At 51.4% G+C, this 16,088-nt stretch overlaps 1 protein-coding gene across 5 annotated transcripts in view; it reads right to left on the bottom strand.

Annotated features, from left to right (window-relative positions):
* Positions 1-16,088, bottom strand: part of NAV1 (neuron navigator 1) — a 242,771-nt gene that overhangs the window by 111,762 nt on the left and 114,921 nt on the right. The window lies entirely within an intron of this gene.

Genomic DNA, 16,088 nt, shown 5'->3' on the forward strand with positions numbered 1-16,088 from the left:
CGCTGCTGCAACCAGGGCTGGGGGCCCCAGACGCGTTCTCCCTGCAAATGAGCCCCAGCCCGTCTCGGGGCAAGAGGCCCAGGCAGCTGGTGACCCCTACCCCCACCCTCCCAGGGGTCATCCATCTTTAATGAGACAGAGGACGATGAGGGGGCACCCCGGCCTCAGAAGAAGGGTCAGAGAGAGATGGGGAATCAGCTGCGCGTGCCTAGCTCCAGCGGCACTCAGCAGCCCGTGGTTCATTGACAAAGGGGAGGTCTTCTGGCCCTCAAGGTTTCTTGGCCACGGCTCCCACTCCCCGTTACATGGAGCAGCCCCCCTGGGCTCCTAGTCCTAACTGGGTGAGCCCCAGTGATGATTTGGGGGCTGCAGCTCTCCTCCAGCTCTGTGCTCCGTGCTGAGGGTGGTTGCCATGGGAACAGCTGGCCAAGGCTGCTCCTGGGGACAGGGGTGGGTGCTCCTGGGGACAGGGGTAAGCAGACGTGACTGAATTGATGTCTGTGCGTGTCCCCTCCCCCACCAGGAAGCCAAATTGGGCCTCGCGCTGGGGAGAGAATTTTGTACAGGAGTGCTAAGCGGTGGGGGGAGGCTGGGAGATGGCTCGGGTGGCTTCGGACAGGTCCTTCCCCCAACCCTCAGTCCAAGGAGTGGGAAGGCACGGCATCCATGCCACCGTGGGCCTCTGCAACATGAGACTTGAGTAACCCTCAGATGACACTTGAGTCCTTGGTCTGGCATTCGAGGCCCTCTACTGTAATTGCCCACTTCAAGACCCACCTCTTCCAAGAAGCCTTCCCAGGCAATCCCAGCAGTCACTTCTTCAAGCTACAGAACAACTGGTGTCTGAGTCACTCTCACCAAGGCACACGTCCTACTTTTGCAATAACAACTCCCAGTGCATGCTGGTCTTGTCTCCCCCATTAGACACGACACTTCGTATGTAACCCCACCCCGACCCCAACAGCACTGGAGAGCAGCACACATCAGGTGCCCAGGAAATGTCGGACTGATGGAGCAACGGTATCCTCTAGAGAAGGCACGCTTGCCTATCGCCTGGCTCCCTCCCCTCAGGTAGGAATCACCAGTCCTGTCGTCGGTCCCTGCTGGAGCCTGCAACAGGCTTCTTCCACAGCCTCTATATCCCACTATTGCCCAGACTTCTCGACTCGTCTGTCTGCCTCCAGGGAGAATGCAGCACCTGGAATGTAGTAGGTCCTCCATAAAGGCCTGCTACCCAAACACATCCCCTAGGCATGCAGTCAGATGGCGTGTCCTCTGTTCCACCCACCTGCCACACCTGTCCTGCCTCATGGGTCTCTCGGGTTCATAGATGGGCAGGGAGGCAACCTCACGTCCCCATGCTGTAGCTTCCCCTCTCCTGCACCGCCACCCAAGGCCATGCCGAGGCCATCGGTCTCTCCAGCTCACTCCCTTCAGGAACCTTTCATGCCATCCTTCCCACCCCGGCTCCCCAACCTACTGTCTCAAGTCTTGCCTTCTGCCTTTCAAACACCAGCAGTGCTGATTTCTGAGTCTCTCCTGACTCTGTGAGTGTCTGGCCTGACTCTCCAAAGGCGGGGAGCAAGTTTCTCTGCACTCTTATTTCTGCAGGCACCTAGTCCAGGGCCCTGTGCCTGGTCCCCTTTGCAGGCGGCCTTCCAGACAGCCTGCTCCCTCACGGTGTGCCCGGTGAACACCTGACTTGTCCAGCCACACACGTGGGCCTTTGTCTTCCTCCCTGACATCTCAGCCTCAGTTCTCCGTTGTCAGACACAAATCAGAGAGAAACAGCTCCCCCGACACCATAAACGCTTTGAATGGAGATCAGAAACTCACTCTAAAGGTTTTCCTGCATTTTCTAGGCCATTACAAACTCCTATTACCAGGGAGCCACAGTGATTTTTTCCCTGGGCAGGCAGGCATATATATTTTACTGGACACAGAACTCTTTAACACACATTGAAAAAACTATAATAAAATTCACCATCCCAGACTCGTAAAGCTGGAGCTCTCTGTCACCTCACTCCAGCTCTCAGCTTACAGAGATTCTTTTCCTAGAAGGGTGCCAACAAGTCTCACTCGGCCAGCTGTTAGGCGAGGTCCTCTGGGCTCCCCGCTTCCCCCAGCACGGGACACAGCACCCACCACGCTGTAATGTGGTTGCCGGGCTGCTGGTCTGTGTCCTCCCCTGACGGGCATCGGCGCCTTCTGCTAGATCTCAAGTACCCATAGTCCAGGCTCATGAAATGACTGTGAATGAATGAATACACGGTCAAACGACAGGAAGAAGAGAAGACGCAGTCGCTGAGCAGCTCGGGCTGAGAACAAGTAGGGTGGGGTGGAGGGAAAGGACCCACAGCCCTGGAGAGTAAGCAACACCCGAGTACGACTCGCGGCTCAAAGGGGGCTGTGCGCTCCCTTCCGGGCTGGCTTCAGGCAGAACGCCATTCTCCAGTCCTGCCATTAGGCCCCTGGACCACAGCCAGGGAGGGAAAAAAAAACAACAGGTGACATGTGGTGCTCCAACTCCAAATGACAGCAGTGACTTTGGAGGGTTGTATCCAGAGATACTCCAAAGTCAAGTCCAAGTTAACCAGGAAGGAGTGCTGTGATCAATTAGCAGAGCAGGGCTGTATTTACCGCTGGCTTACCCATTTCTTTTCTTAAGGGTCTCCAGAAAAGGGGATTCCACAGTTTCCTAAAGCAGAGCTGCACAAGGCAGAATCTTGTTCCTTAGCCAGGAAACAGGGACTGGGCTGCCTGCAATTCTTTTGGCCCCTGTGCCTCTACTCAGTGCTAGTCCTTAAGCCTCAAACACCTTGTGTCCTTCCCCATCCTCTCCGTGCTCCACCCGTCCTCCTTCACCCTTCACTTGTTTATCCACTGCGTGAGCCTACTCTGAGCCTCTTCTTTGTACCAAACATCGGACTAGGCTCCAGGGATAAAAAGCTGGGGGGCAGGGAGGGAGGTGCTTTCCTGGTTTGGTCCCCAAATCTTTTTCTCAAGGAACCTTCTCTGATGTCCCCACCCTGACTTAATCACCTTCCACTGGAGCTGAGCAAGTGCTTGTGGCTGTACCACAGAGGTTCTCAACTGGGGGTGATGGTGCCCACCAGGGTGCATTTGGAAATGTCTGGAAACATTTTTCATTGTCATAACCTGGGATGCGGTACTACTGGCATCTGGTGCATAGAGGCCAGGGACGAGACTCAACACAGGACAGCCCCCAGCAACAAAGAATTATCCAAAACGTCAACAACGCCAAGGTTGACCCCACTATATGCCAACTCTCTTCTGAGGTATAGTATTATTTGTTTGTTTTAAGATTTTGTTTGAGAGAGAGTGAGCGCGTGGGCTTGCGCGCGTGTGAGTGGGGGTGGGGGGATCAGAGGGGGAAAGAATCTCCAGCAGAATCCAGACTCGCACTGAGCGTGGAGCCCACATGAGGCTCAATCTCGTGACCCTGAGATTATGACCTGAGCCGAAACCAAGAGTCTGACGCGTAACCTTAACCGTCTGAACCACCCAGACGCCCCTAACGGTATAGTATTGTTAAATACTGCCAACGTTAATGACTCCCTCTCCCTGCTCTCCACTCCCTAGATTTTAAGTTCCTTGAGGGCACAATCCATGTATGGTAGTATCTGGAGCTGTTCGTGCAAGGCTACAGAGGGTCCAGAAACTCCCTGAAAGTACATGCAGTATCTTGTACCCATGTGTGATGTTCGTTTTTCTGGGGAGGGGGGTCTGCGACCAGAAAAGCTAAGCAGCACTGAGCTAGAGCCCAGCACTGTGTCGCGAACAGGCCAGATGTACAGTGTACAGACCCTCGGGGCAGAAGCCCCACCCAGTTGCTCTGAGCTTCCAGCACACTCCCATGACTGTTCATACCTCTCTCCAAATGCGGGTTGGGATTCTGATCAGGAGGGTAAATTCAGGGGCACCTGGGTGGCTCAGTCGGTGAAGCATCTGCCTTCGGCTTAGGTCATGATCCCGGGGTCCTGGAATTGGGCCCTAAGTCAGGCTCCCTGCTCAGCGGGGAGTCTGCTTCTCCCTCTCCCTCTGCCATGCACCCCCCCAACTCGTGCTCTCTCCCTCCTTCTCTCTCAAATAAATAAAATCGTAAAAAAGGGGGGGGTAAGTTCAGCAGGCAGAGCTCCCCTCCCTGGGCTCCACTGTGGAGTCTCACCACCAGGGTCCCCTCCACTTAGTGAGTCCAAGACACCAAATTATGTCAAGTCAGTTCCAACAAAAAGGAGGAGGACTTTTGCCTTAGAATTCCTTGAGAATGCTTTTGCAGAGAAGGGCCCGTTCTTTCAGTGGGTGTGCTGAGATTAACTGCTTCTGGGAAGCCCACGAAGAAACCAGTAAACCTGCTAGCTGATCATGTAACTTGGACTCAATTCTCCCCAAGTTTCCACCGGATAAGCTGAGGCCTTCAACTCAAGGTCACGGGCTGGAAGGTGATACACCTAGCACCCCGGGTCCCAGCCTCTGCTACTCCCCGAACCAGCCACCTTGTTAATGGACGTAGAATTTATCAAAGCGAGAGCCACTTTCATTCCATCATGTCAGGGACAGGCAAGAGAGATAAAAGGGCATTTGACTCCCTGCTGTCAGCCGGAGATGCTAATGAATCCTTCGCTTCCGAAGACGATTATCGGACAGAATAATTCATCGCTAGAGATTAATTGGACTAATTACGTTGGCTCTCAGAATCCCCTGAATAATTATTTTCTATCGGGGCGGGTGTCAGTGATAATTGTGTGATATCTGAGCCTCTTCCCCTGAGTGAAAAGCCCACAGGAAGGGATCCCTGGTTTTGAACAGTGGGCACCATGGAAGTACCACAGGTGGCTAAGTTTCAGCTCTGGCCTGGTTCTACGGCGCTCATATTTCGTGTGGAAATCCTTTATTTGGGAAATATTATCACTTCTAAGACCCCACGTCTAATATCTAATATTATCACCTCTAATAACCTTCCTCACACTCATTCAGCACATTCCTCAAAACATCTCACTTTTCCCAGGAGTCCTCGATGCCATGGGAGCAGGGAGACCACAGGTGTGTGAATTCTCATCCCTCCTGGGGGAGAGGGGTACCTGCCCCCCACATACTAACCCGCCCAGTCTCCTCCAGGGCCACCTCCCCGGCCACCCTCAGCCCACCAGAGCAACACTCTATTCAGAGCATCCGAGGGCTTCTCCAGCAATCTCTCTCTCTCTTTACATTAAGAGTCAACAGCCTTGCTGGGGGAATAACTCCGAAGGCTGAGCGTATAGCAAAAGAATTTAGTGTTAGAATGAAACTTACAACCAAGTTGATCTGACACGTGTAATAATCCACACGGTCACTTTCATGTTATGTGGTAATTAGATATAAAATGGCTGGGCAGCCACTCCTCTTAATGTCATACAGCCAAATGAGGAATGTCTAGGACTCCAATGCTGGGGGTGGTCAGGGGGGAAAGAGAACCTTCGTTTCCTACTTCCCCCCACCCCCACAGGAGGAAGGGTGAAGAACCTGGCTTTAACTCTTATGCTCCCCATCAGCCTCTGGTCTAAAATAAAGTCAGTGTCAGGAGAGGGTCGGGTACCAGATCAATTAATTTTAGGGCTCCAGTCTACTCTGAACCAGTATTCAGGGTAGGCGGGGGGTAGCTTTACAATCAGACAGATCTGAGTTTCAATCCTGGTTCCACCACCAAGTACGTAAACTCAGCCCAAGAGTCTCAACATTCAAAGTCTCATTTTTATTTCACCTGTAAAATGAAGATAATTATTTTTACTTCTTAGGGTTGGGGGAAGAGTGAATTAGAGAGCATGTTAAGGGGGCGCATGGGTGGCTCAGTTGGTTAAGCGTCCGGGTCTTCGTTTCAGCTCAGGTCACGATTTCGTGGGTCGTGGTATCGAGCCCCTGAGTCCTGCTCCATGTTTAGCGCGGAGTCTCTCCCTCTCCCTTTGCCCCTCCCACTTGTGCCCCCCCATCTCTCCCTCTCTAAAATAAATAATAAATCTCAAAAGAGAGAGAGAGAGCATGTAAAGCGCTAGTACAGTGTCTAGCACATGGTAGGCGTTCACACAGTACTAGCTATTATGATCATTATTGGTAAGTGGGAAAGCCTATCCGTCATGGTCCACTCTGGTTAAGAACCTAGGGGTCTCCAGAGGGTCCTCAGATTTAAGCTCTTACCAATCCTCCACCTCAATGGGGGAAATTTGCTGGGGGACATAACACTCATTTCCACTCTCTCCACCTGAAGCTGCTGGATACACAAAAGAAGTGCATGAGGTCGCATGGTGGTATGATTTAAGAGAAGACATACCCTGTCCCACCTTCCACCCGACTCCCCCTGGGGAAAAAAAGGCAATCTATAAAACCTTCCTATAGTAACTGCCTGGATTCAATCAGTGAAATGTATTTAGAATCAGTGGTAAAAGCCGTAGAACAAGGGTCTTTGGTGAGTCATTCCCTGGTGTAATTTATATAATATCGTATATACTGGCAAAGGAGACCTTCCTAAATACAGCTTAAAATACTTCTGAAGGTGTGTGTCAACTACACTCAAATTAAAAAATTAAGTTAAAAAAAAAAAAACTTCCGGAGGGAGAAAGGAAAGGGCACTTCGGATGAAGCTGGCAAGGAGCTAAAAGGTTTCTGCTATTGGCTAACTATGCATATTTGCAAAATACCTTTCACACCAGGAAGGAGCTCCTGAATTGAGTGACAAAACAGCTGCTAGGAAGCTTTTGCAAGGGCAGCAAAAGTGTGCTTTTTCCAACCCTCAGTTCCCCCGCAGGGCACAGGGAGGGGAAGGGAGTGCAGTCCGAGGCTGGCAGGAGAGGTACGCTGCAGGGGTTGGGCTATTCTCCCGAAAGAAAAGCATAGATTGCTGCCCGGAAGGTAATTTAAGGGCTCCTTCGGAGGCAAAGGTGGCAAGATCAGTAGCAAGAGAAGAGGCTACCTAAGGAAGCTGCTGAAATAAGCTGATGAACTGCGTGGGGGTGGGAGGGGGCACAGAATAGGAGGCCGATGCAGATAAATGCAACCTTGCAATAAATTCACGAAACGTTCAGTTCAGCATAAAGAAACGTGGTTAGGAAATGCCTGGGACCCACTAAAGATCAAGAATCAGGGCTTGCACCACAAATATTCAAAATGGATTCACAAATCTCTAAATGTTGGAAGCATCCTGTCCTACAGTTCAATCAGACTGCTTTCCAAACACCTTGACTAAAGAAATGAGTGTTTTGATGGCGAGTAAGGGGAAGGGCTGATCCAGCGGAGAAACACCGACGGGGCAGGGATGAGGGCGGCAAGGCAAAGGCCTGAGAGAAGTGAGGATCTAGGGGATTAAGAGGGGCAAACAAAGGGATAGGGGAGGGGTGAAGGTGGTAAGGGTAAACACCTTGATTTCACCTAGGACTAACAGAACTCCCTCGCCTCTGGGAGGGCAGGGCAGCTTGGCTGTACCTTTCCACACCCTCTTCTCTGGCTCTGGGGGCTCGGGTAAGTGGGAATAAAATCAAGGAGTTGAGGACATCATGTCCTGTTGATCTGCATTAAAAAGTCTCAGGCACACTTTACAGGGGCGTTTTGCAGAAAACAAGCCTAGAGTGTTCGGTGGTATTTTTTTAAAGATTTATTTTCCAGAAAGAGAATACGTGTTTGAGGTGTTCAGAGGTATGAGGAAGGGACAGATGGAAAAGGAGACAAGAAAACTCCTCGCTGAGCGGGTAACGCCACTGGGGGGAGGGGGGTGCGCCCCATCCCAGGACCCTGAGATCATGACTTGAGTTGAAATCAAGAGTTGGACGCTCAACCGATTGAGCCACCCAGGTGCCCCAAGTTCAGTGGTATTTTAGTTCACAGTGGCCTTCAAGACATGCACCTCAGGGCTTCCCCAGGCATCAGGTATCATGATTCCAGCTCAGGACATTCAGAAGGATGGACTGGGAACAGAGTGGATTCGAAAAGCACAGAAAGCTTGGATTCTACTTCTACAGCTAACTGGCTATTTCCTGGACCTGTTCCTCTTTTGTAAAATGATCTATTAGTCATTTCAAGCTGGTGGACTCTGTTTAGAGACATGCCTTGATTGTCACTGCAGGGAAAGGAAGTGCTGGCTCCTGGGCCAAGAGGGCCAGGCAGGGCTGTCACTGAAGGTCTGCTATCCACTGTAATGGATCCCAGACAGTCTGGCCTCACACTAGGAAGTATCAGGTGTTCGGGGAACCAGATACAGGAGGAAATGAACAGAAACACCCAAACATGGGGTAATGGACACCTTGGTGAGGATTACAGGCTGTTTCCCACAGAGCATCACCTCTGGGGAAGGTGAGAGCTAATCTGCCTCACAGCCCCAGGGATAAGAGACAGACACATCTGGAAATGCTGCACATCAGTGCTGGGGTAGGCCTGGGTTCTTCTAAACTCAATCAGACTTAACAAACATTTGTGTGCTTGCAATACTGTTTCTCAGCCTTTCAAGTGCAGTCTTTGGCTCAACCTCAGAGACTGTGATTCAGAAGAAAGGGGGTCTTAAAAAACCGTATAAAGGAAAGAAGTTTAGAATGAACCATGCAGAAGTAGACTGGAGTTAGAATCATCAGTAGTAACTACTGTTAATCATGTTAATTATAATTATAGCCATGTGTGTTCACACATGTTCCTATTTCCTAGCTCTGTCCACTGAGAGGATCTAGAAGCAATGACAGCCCGGTAGCCATGAGCACACACAGCACCCAAATCTTGGTTTCTAACACCATCCTCCAATTAAAGGAACGAGGGCTGGCTCCCTGGGGAAATAGTTGTTTCCTGGACTGAGGCAGGGAATGTGCAAGATATGTCTGGAGCATCTTGGAGGGCCAAAAAGCAAGGGGGGAAAAATCAGGTTATGTCAAGGGGACACAAGCACCAACTGAAAGAGGTCCCCCCACAGCCAACACTAAAATAATCTAAACCACAAAATTAAAAATGTAGTATTAGATCATAACTCAGAGTAGAAAACATCCTAAGTGCATACTGATCTAATAAACAAATGGAGAACATGCAAATCTCCCACTCTGAAGAATTTAAGTAGATATTCACCTACTTTTTTTTTTTCCTTAAAGTAGGCTCCATGCCCAGGGAGCCAACAGAGGCTTGAACTCACAACCCTGAGTTCAAGAGATCAGATGCTTAACTGACTGAGCCACCCAGGTGCCCTTCACCCCCACTTTTTGCATGTGGACCGCCCAGAGTCACTTCCTTCTAAAGAGTATAGTATGGAGAGAGGAAGACAAGAGTCACTTCACAGTGGGGAACTTCACAGACACTTCTTTAGGTAGATGATTAAGATGAATAGAAAAGACGATAAGCCGTGATTATAGTACAAACCCCTTCAGAGGACGCAATAAGAATGACACTTGGCCTCTGTGGTCTTCATCCCCAAACCCATTACGCCCGTCTACCTATGAGAACAGCAGACAAATCCATATTGAAGGCCATTCTACAAAATACCTGATCAGCGTGCTTCAAAACTGTCAACGTTATCAAACATAAGGAAAGCCTGAGAAACTGACATAGTCTAGCGGAGCCTACCGAGCTCTGATGAGTGAATATCACGTGGTATCCTGGATGAGATCCAGGAACGGAAAAAGGACATTCGGTCAAGACTATGGAAATCCAAATAAAGCATGGAGCTTAGTTAGCAATGACCAGTATCGGCCCATCAGTTGTAACAAACGTGCCACAGTAATGTCAGATGGCAGCAAAAAGGTGAACCTGGGTGTGAGGAATAGGACCACTGTCTTGCAACTTTTCAGGAAATCTAAAGCTATTCTCAAATTTAAAAGTTTCTTGTGAAATAAAAAGCTGCGGAGATGATTCTGAGGCATAGCATCTGTTATGTAGAAGATACTGAAGAGAATTCGAGAATGAGTGACGCAGCCCTTGCCATCAAGGTGCTGAGAGTCTGAGCAGGGACACAACGGGGGACTGCCACCGGACAAGCAGGCAAAAGAGCAGAAATAAATAGCTGGAACCGATGTGTGCTGTCAGAAGTACTGCCATGGAGGTTCAAAAGACCCCAGAAGAGGTTCATGGCTGGGGGCAGATGTGTCAGGGGACAGTCAAGAAAAATATTTTTAAAGGATGGGCAACATTTTTATAGGTGACTACAGAGGAAGTAGGTATTTTCAGCCTCAGGATATGGGTTTATGCAAGATACAGAGGCCAGAAAATTGGGGGCAGACTCTGGGAACCGCAGAGCCCACCTTGTCCAAAGGCTAGGCAGTATTCATGGGTCCGTGGGCCACTGGCCTTCTAGGATATTGTGCCACAACAGGGAAAATGCATGATATTTACCCACTCCTGGGGAGTCACAAAGCCCATGGGTAAGGACTTGGTGAAGTCCTGCAATGAAGAAACCTGTTTAACCTTGTCAACCCAGAGTTTCCTCGATTTATTTGACCACAGGTCTTTTATTTTTAAGGAATGTCAATTAACAAGTTTCACACAACTTCCTCGGGGGAAACGCCAGCAGGCCATCTAGGTGAGGAAGAGAATGCAGAAGCTAGAAAGGTAGGAATGTGCACCTGCGGGGCCTCGAATGTTGGGATGAGAAATCAGAATGTTCTCCACTGGGGAGCCACTGATGGCCAACTGTGCTGGAAAATAACAGGGTCTCAGCTGTGCACCAGGAAGGCACCCCCAGAGCACTGTGTGTGGATGAACCAGAAAGAAGGGAGACAGGAAGCCTTCCTAATGGAATGATGGTATGAATTAAGACAATGGCTGGGGGCAGAAAAGGTCAAAGAATTTCAGAGGTAGAAGCAGAGAGACTCGATGATGAGTGACTGCACTGAGGGAGGGGTCAGGTGTAAGAGACAGAGGGATGAAGAGGAATGGGGGAGAAATTCTGACGCCAGGGACATCACAGCTGGTGAGACAGGCCAGCTCCGTGGTCTACACAATAGGGCCCTCGCCACCCTTCTCCTTTCTTCATCCCAAAAGACCCCATCTCAGACCAGAGTGACATCTCCACACCCCCACAGGCCAAGGGCATGACAAAATAAAAAAAAACTTTTAGTGTTGGGTTACAACTCAGAGGATAAAACACACATGCATGAGTTCATACTGGTATAAATCAATGACCGCATAAATAAATGGAAGAAAAGACCAACCTCCCATACAGAAGAATTGCAAATCATTTTACAGGTGACAATCTGTATGACAATGCAGAACCCGTGCCCCATGTGCCACCCCATCCTGACAGCACTCCAAAGCAAGGCCTCCCCCAAAGGCACGGAGTGGTCTTTCTGGTCAGGAACCAGACACCTGTTCAACCCCTTTTCTACCTGGGACTCGCTGGGTGACTTTGGGCAAGTTACTCAACCTCTCTGCCTCAGCTGTGTCCTTTGCAAAAGTGAGACAAAAATAATCCCAACTTTGTAGGTTTATTATGAGGAGTTAATACATGCAACATGCTTAGAATAGTACCTGATAAGGGGCGCCTGGGTGGCTCAGTCATTAAGCGTCTGCTTTTGGCTGGACTCATTATCCCAGCGTTCTGGGATGGAGCCCCGCGTCGGTCTCCCTGCTCAGCGGGAAGCCTGCTTCTCCCTCTCCCACTCCCCCTGCTTGTGTTCCCTCTCTCGCTGCCTCTCTTTCTGTCAAATAAATAAATAAAATCTTGGGCGCCTGGGTGGCTCAGCGGTGAAGTATTTGCCTTCGCTCAGGTCATGATCCCGGGGACCTAGGATCGAGTCCCACATCAGCCTCCCTGCTCAGCGGGGAGCCTGCTTCTCCCTCTGCCGCTTCTCCTGCTCCTGTTCTTTCTCTCTCTGCGAAATTAATAAATAAAATCTTTAAAATAAAAATAAATAAATAAATAAATAAAATCTTAAAAAAAAAGAATAGTATCTGGTAAGTGTACAGTAAGTATCAGTAATTTTCTGACATGGCGGGGCAGGACGTGGGCTTTGCGAGGAAGGAGTCTGTGGACCCCAGAACAGGGTAAATAACCACCTCAGGAGAGCAGGTGCTGGGGTCGGGGTTGGCAGTGAGGTAGAGAAATCAGGACAAGGGTTTCCTTTCTCTTTATGGGGTCGAAGCTGCTCATCTGCATACGGCTGCCTCCATTCCCCAGATGCACACCGGTAATTAGAGGACTAGGGCTCCTCATACTCCAAACACCTCCAGGCTCTCTGGGGGATGAGCTGTGAATGAAACCACAGCCGGGCTTTGTAAAGAGAAAGGTGCGGAGAAGGCCAGCTGGCCTCCCTCTGCCTCAATTGGCCGCCTTCTGCCCCCAGGCTCTGGAGGCTGGCTCCCTGCTACAGAGGAGGGGAGCGCCCGAAGACACCCCCCCCCCAGCAACCTGACCACCTCGTCCTTTCTGGGTCCCCCAGACCTTTGTCTCCAGGAGAGCCTCCCCTCCCCAGCATCCGGTGCCTCAGCAGGAAGCAGATGGAGGGGAGGGGCTGCCAGACCTCTCCCTCCGCCCTGGAAGTCTCAGAGGCGCTCTGGTAGGGTCCCTCCTCCTCCCATCTTTTTTGTCTGCGCCCAGGCTCTAGAGTTTGGGTTGGGAGGGGAGGACAGAGGGAGAAGGAGGTGTGTCCGTGAGTTTGAGCTTGCGGTGGTGAGTGGGTGGTAAGAAGCAATGAATTTACAGGGATGAATGAAGCCTGGGACTTTGGAAAGGAGCCTCTTTTGTTGGAGGCTGGATGAAGTCAGAAAGCAGAAAAAAAGTGCTGATAAAGTTACTTCTTTTTCACAGAGTTTCTTCCTTCTTAAAGGGTGCTGAAGTCACCAGGAGACCCATTATAGGAGAAGAGTTAAGAGCTTAGGGTTCAAACCCTAGCCGCGCCAGTTACCAACTCTGTCACCCCCAGCAGAGCGCTCTCCTTTTTGGTGCCTCACCTTCCTCATCTGTAAAATGGGGGCAAGAGTATCTACACCTCAAAGAGCTGTAGTGAACTGAGCAAACCTTACATGTAAAATGCTGATCACCAGGTCCTGACACCGGCTATTGCCAACTTTAGTCAGAGGCCTCCGCGGAGAGTTCAGGAAGGCCTGCTTTGACAGCAGCAGCCTACACTGGGAGGCAAGAGGCCTGGTTTCCTGTCCCCACGTTGCTACAGACTCGTCACCACCTCAGTTCATAACACAGCTCCGCCATCTGTCTAACGGGTACTAACACTTGTCCCACCTGCTTTATAAGGAGGTGAGAATAATGAGACCATGTGGCAGGATACACTTCTGAAATACTCTCTCTATACCCCACTCTCCAGCAGGCCCCCCAGGTGCCGAACCTCCTAACTCCCAGAACATGGGTTACGGCAGGAGCTGAACCAGCCAGGGAGGGGATTTGGTAAAAGCTTCGGGCTATCAGGAGGGGATTTTAGAGGAAGGGAACAGCCCACCTGAGAAGCAGAGAGGCATGACTCCGACCTGAAAGGGGCCAATGAGGCCCAGGAGCAAGAGGTCAGGTGCTCTCCCACGCAGCGGAGGGAGGATGGAGTGGCACAGAGAGAAGGTGGGGCGTGGGGCACGTGCTCTCCCCAGCCTTGACAAAGAGGTCTTGTCTGGCTACAGCTGCAGGGGAGAGCTGCTGGCCTTCTGCTGGCCTCTGAAGGCCGCTGTGGGTCTGGGTGCGGAGGAAGCCTGCAGGGACCGCAGCAGAGCAGCCCTTGCCTATTTTCCCGGCCCCACTGAAGCCTCCTGCCCCCGGTGCAAGCCTAGGGGCTGGGGGAAGAGGGGCTCAGAATTAAGTTGATTTAAAGAAAAGCAAGAATGGGATGTTTCCTGAATGCCTGAGTTTGTGGGCTGACATATCTATCACACAGATTCCGAAGTTTAAAAAGTGTGGAGTGCCAGAAACACAGTACATGACATGATTATTAATTACCTAATTATTTTGGTATAAAATGCTTGGCAGGAGGAGAACAGGAGAGGTTCACCAGGGCCAGCAGTAGGGGTTGAGGCTGGAGCCCCGGACAGACTGTGCTTACCTTTCAGCAGGGCTCACTGGGTGTGGTGGGGAGAACAGCAGAAGATCCATGGGGACCCTGGGGAACCCTGGCCTTGACTGCTCAGGTGAAACTACTCCTTGCAATTCAGCTTCCTCGGGCTACTTCCCACAGCGTGTGGCCTGCTTGACCTCCAGGGCTCCCTAATCTCTCCCTCCCCTCTACCAGGAGCACTGGGGACAGAGCTGGGCCTGTGCCTGAAAGTCTCCTCAGCAGCCTGCGACAGCTGCTCTCCGGTCTTGTGAGGGAGAAAAGGGAGAGGAAGAGACAGCGTCCCTGAGCCCGGAAACCCAGCTCAGCCTGCTACGTGCAGCTCTCAGGAGAGTGGAACCTTCTCAGAGGAAAGTTTCATCTTAAGTGGCAGAAGGAGGGGACTGTCCCTGGGACACCAAGGTCTCCAGAGTGTGGCCCTTCCTGGCCTCCCTGGGGACCTTCCTGGGAACCTCCCCTGCCCCTCCTTTCTCCTCACCTGCCTGGTCTGGCCTGGAGAGGCCCCTAGGGTCTTCACGGCACCCAGGGCACCAGCGAGGTCTTTCCGCAGCCCAATCTCAGAAAGAGGGGCTGGAATCATCTCCTGCTGGTAAAGGGGAAACTGAGGCCTGCGGTGGTGATTTGGGAATAAATTTATCTAACCATGAATGGCAACCTGTGGGCCAGGCGGTAAACTACTCTTTGTGGCTCACTCTGAGGCCCCTTCCCTGCCATCTTCAGAAGACGGTTCCAGGTAGGCGAAGCCTCACTGCCGGGAACAGAACTCCAAGCCCAAGGGGGTAGGTTCAGGGTGGCATGGGGGGGCGGGGATCTGAGTTGTAGAACATGAGACATGAACTCGGGCAGAACTGTGGGGAGCACCTCAAATTCCACTGCTTTGTTTTAAACACTGGCCCACCTTGAGAAAAGGTAACTGGGGGAAGGAGATGGAGGGAAAGAGAAGATACTTATTTTTTTATTTTTCTTTTTTTAAAAGATTTTATTTATTTGTCAGAGAGAAGGAGAGAGCACAAGCAGGTGGAGCGGCAGGCAGAGGGAGAAGCAGGCTCCCCACTAAGTGATGGAGCCCGATGCAGGACTCGATCCCAGGACCCTGGGATTGTGAGCTGAGCCTGAGCCGAAGGCAGACACTTCACCGACTGAGCCACCCAGGCATCCTGGGAAAGAGAAGATATTTGAACATGCAAATTCCTCTGGTCTGGGTAAAAGAGAAATACCTCGCCAAGTGCCTCGCTCATGCTTTATCCTAAGTTAAGGTTCATGCCAGCCGTGTTTAGGGAGCAGCTCCTTTGAGCAGGTCCCGGGCTGTTGAAGCGCATCGTGTCCTTCCCCAACAGCTCCACCAAGTGGGGGCTTTTATCTCCCCCCTGTGGTGCTGAGGAAGCTGAGGCTGGCTGCTCCCAGCCTTGTCACAGGAAGGGATCTGTCAGAAAGGAGACAGCAAGAGTAGGAGGGGGCTGGGGCAGGGGCAGGGGAGAGGGGATAGGCAGCAGAAGGACATCAATTTTGCCGCTTTCACAATTCTGTCAAGGAGCAGATTTGGCTTGGGAAGAGCCTGTGAGACCTTCACCAGAGAAATGGTGGAGGCCCTCTGTGGGCATGCCTGATACCACCCATGACTGTTCCCCAGATGCCCTAAACCAGGTCCCGGAGAAGCCCTCACCCATCCCAAAGAGGACCCTGAGAAGGGGATGGAACAGGATCATTGCTGCAGATGGTCTACCCCATGCTGCCCCTCTGCTAAAACCCCTCCCCCCAAATACTTTTTGGCTTTAGACAAGTTTCCATAGCAACCCGAGTCCCTATCAGCCAGAGGGTTACCATGGAGACTTAACTTGGCTCTGCATCCACAGCTAAGGAGGGCCCTTACACCTTATCTGTCAAGCAAGGCTCTGGGGAAACCAAGTGAGGGGAGGATGGAGGCCCCGGGGGCCTGGGCTGACCACCTGCCAGGCCTGGCAGGGTGGCCCTGGAGCAGCAGTGCTGGGCCCTGTCCCCCACAGGACCGAGACAGGTTGGCTCGGGCTCTGCCTCCTCCTCCTCCTTGGTTTTCCCTCTGAGGTACTGCCTATCCTGGGTTTTCAG

Source organism: Ursus americanus, chromosome 2 (genome assembly GCF_024610735.1).
Source record: "Ursus americanus isolate L20-20 chromosome 2, mUrsAme1.1.p, whole genome shotgun sequence".
NCBI lineage: Eukaryota > Metazoa > Chordata > Mammalia > Carnivora > Ursidae > Ursus > Ursus americanus.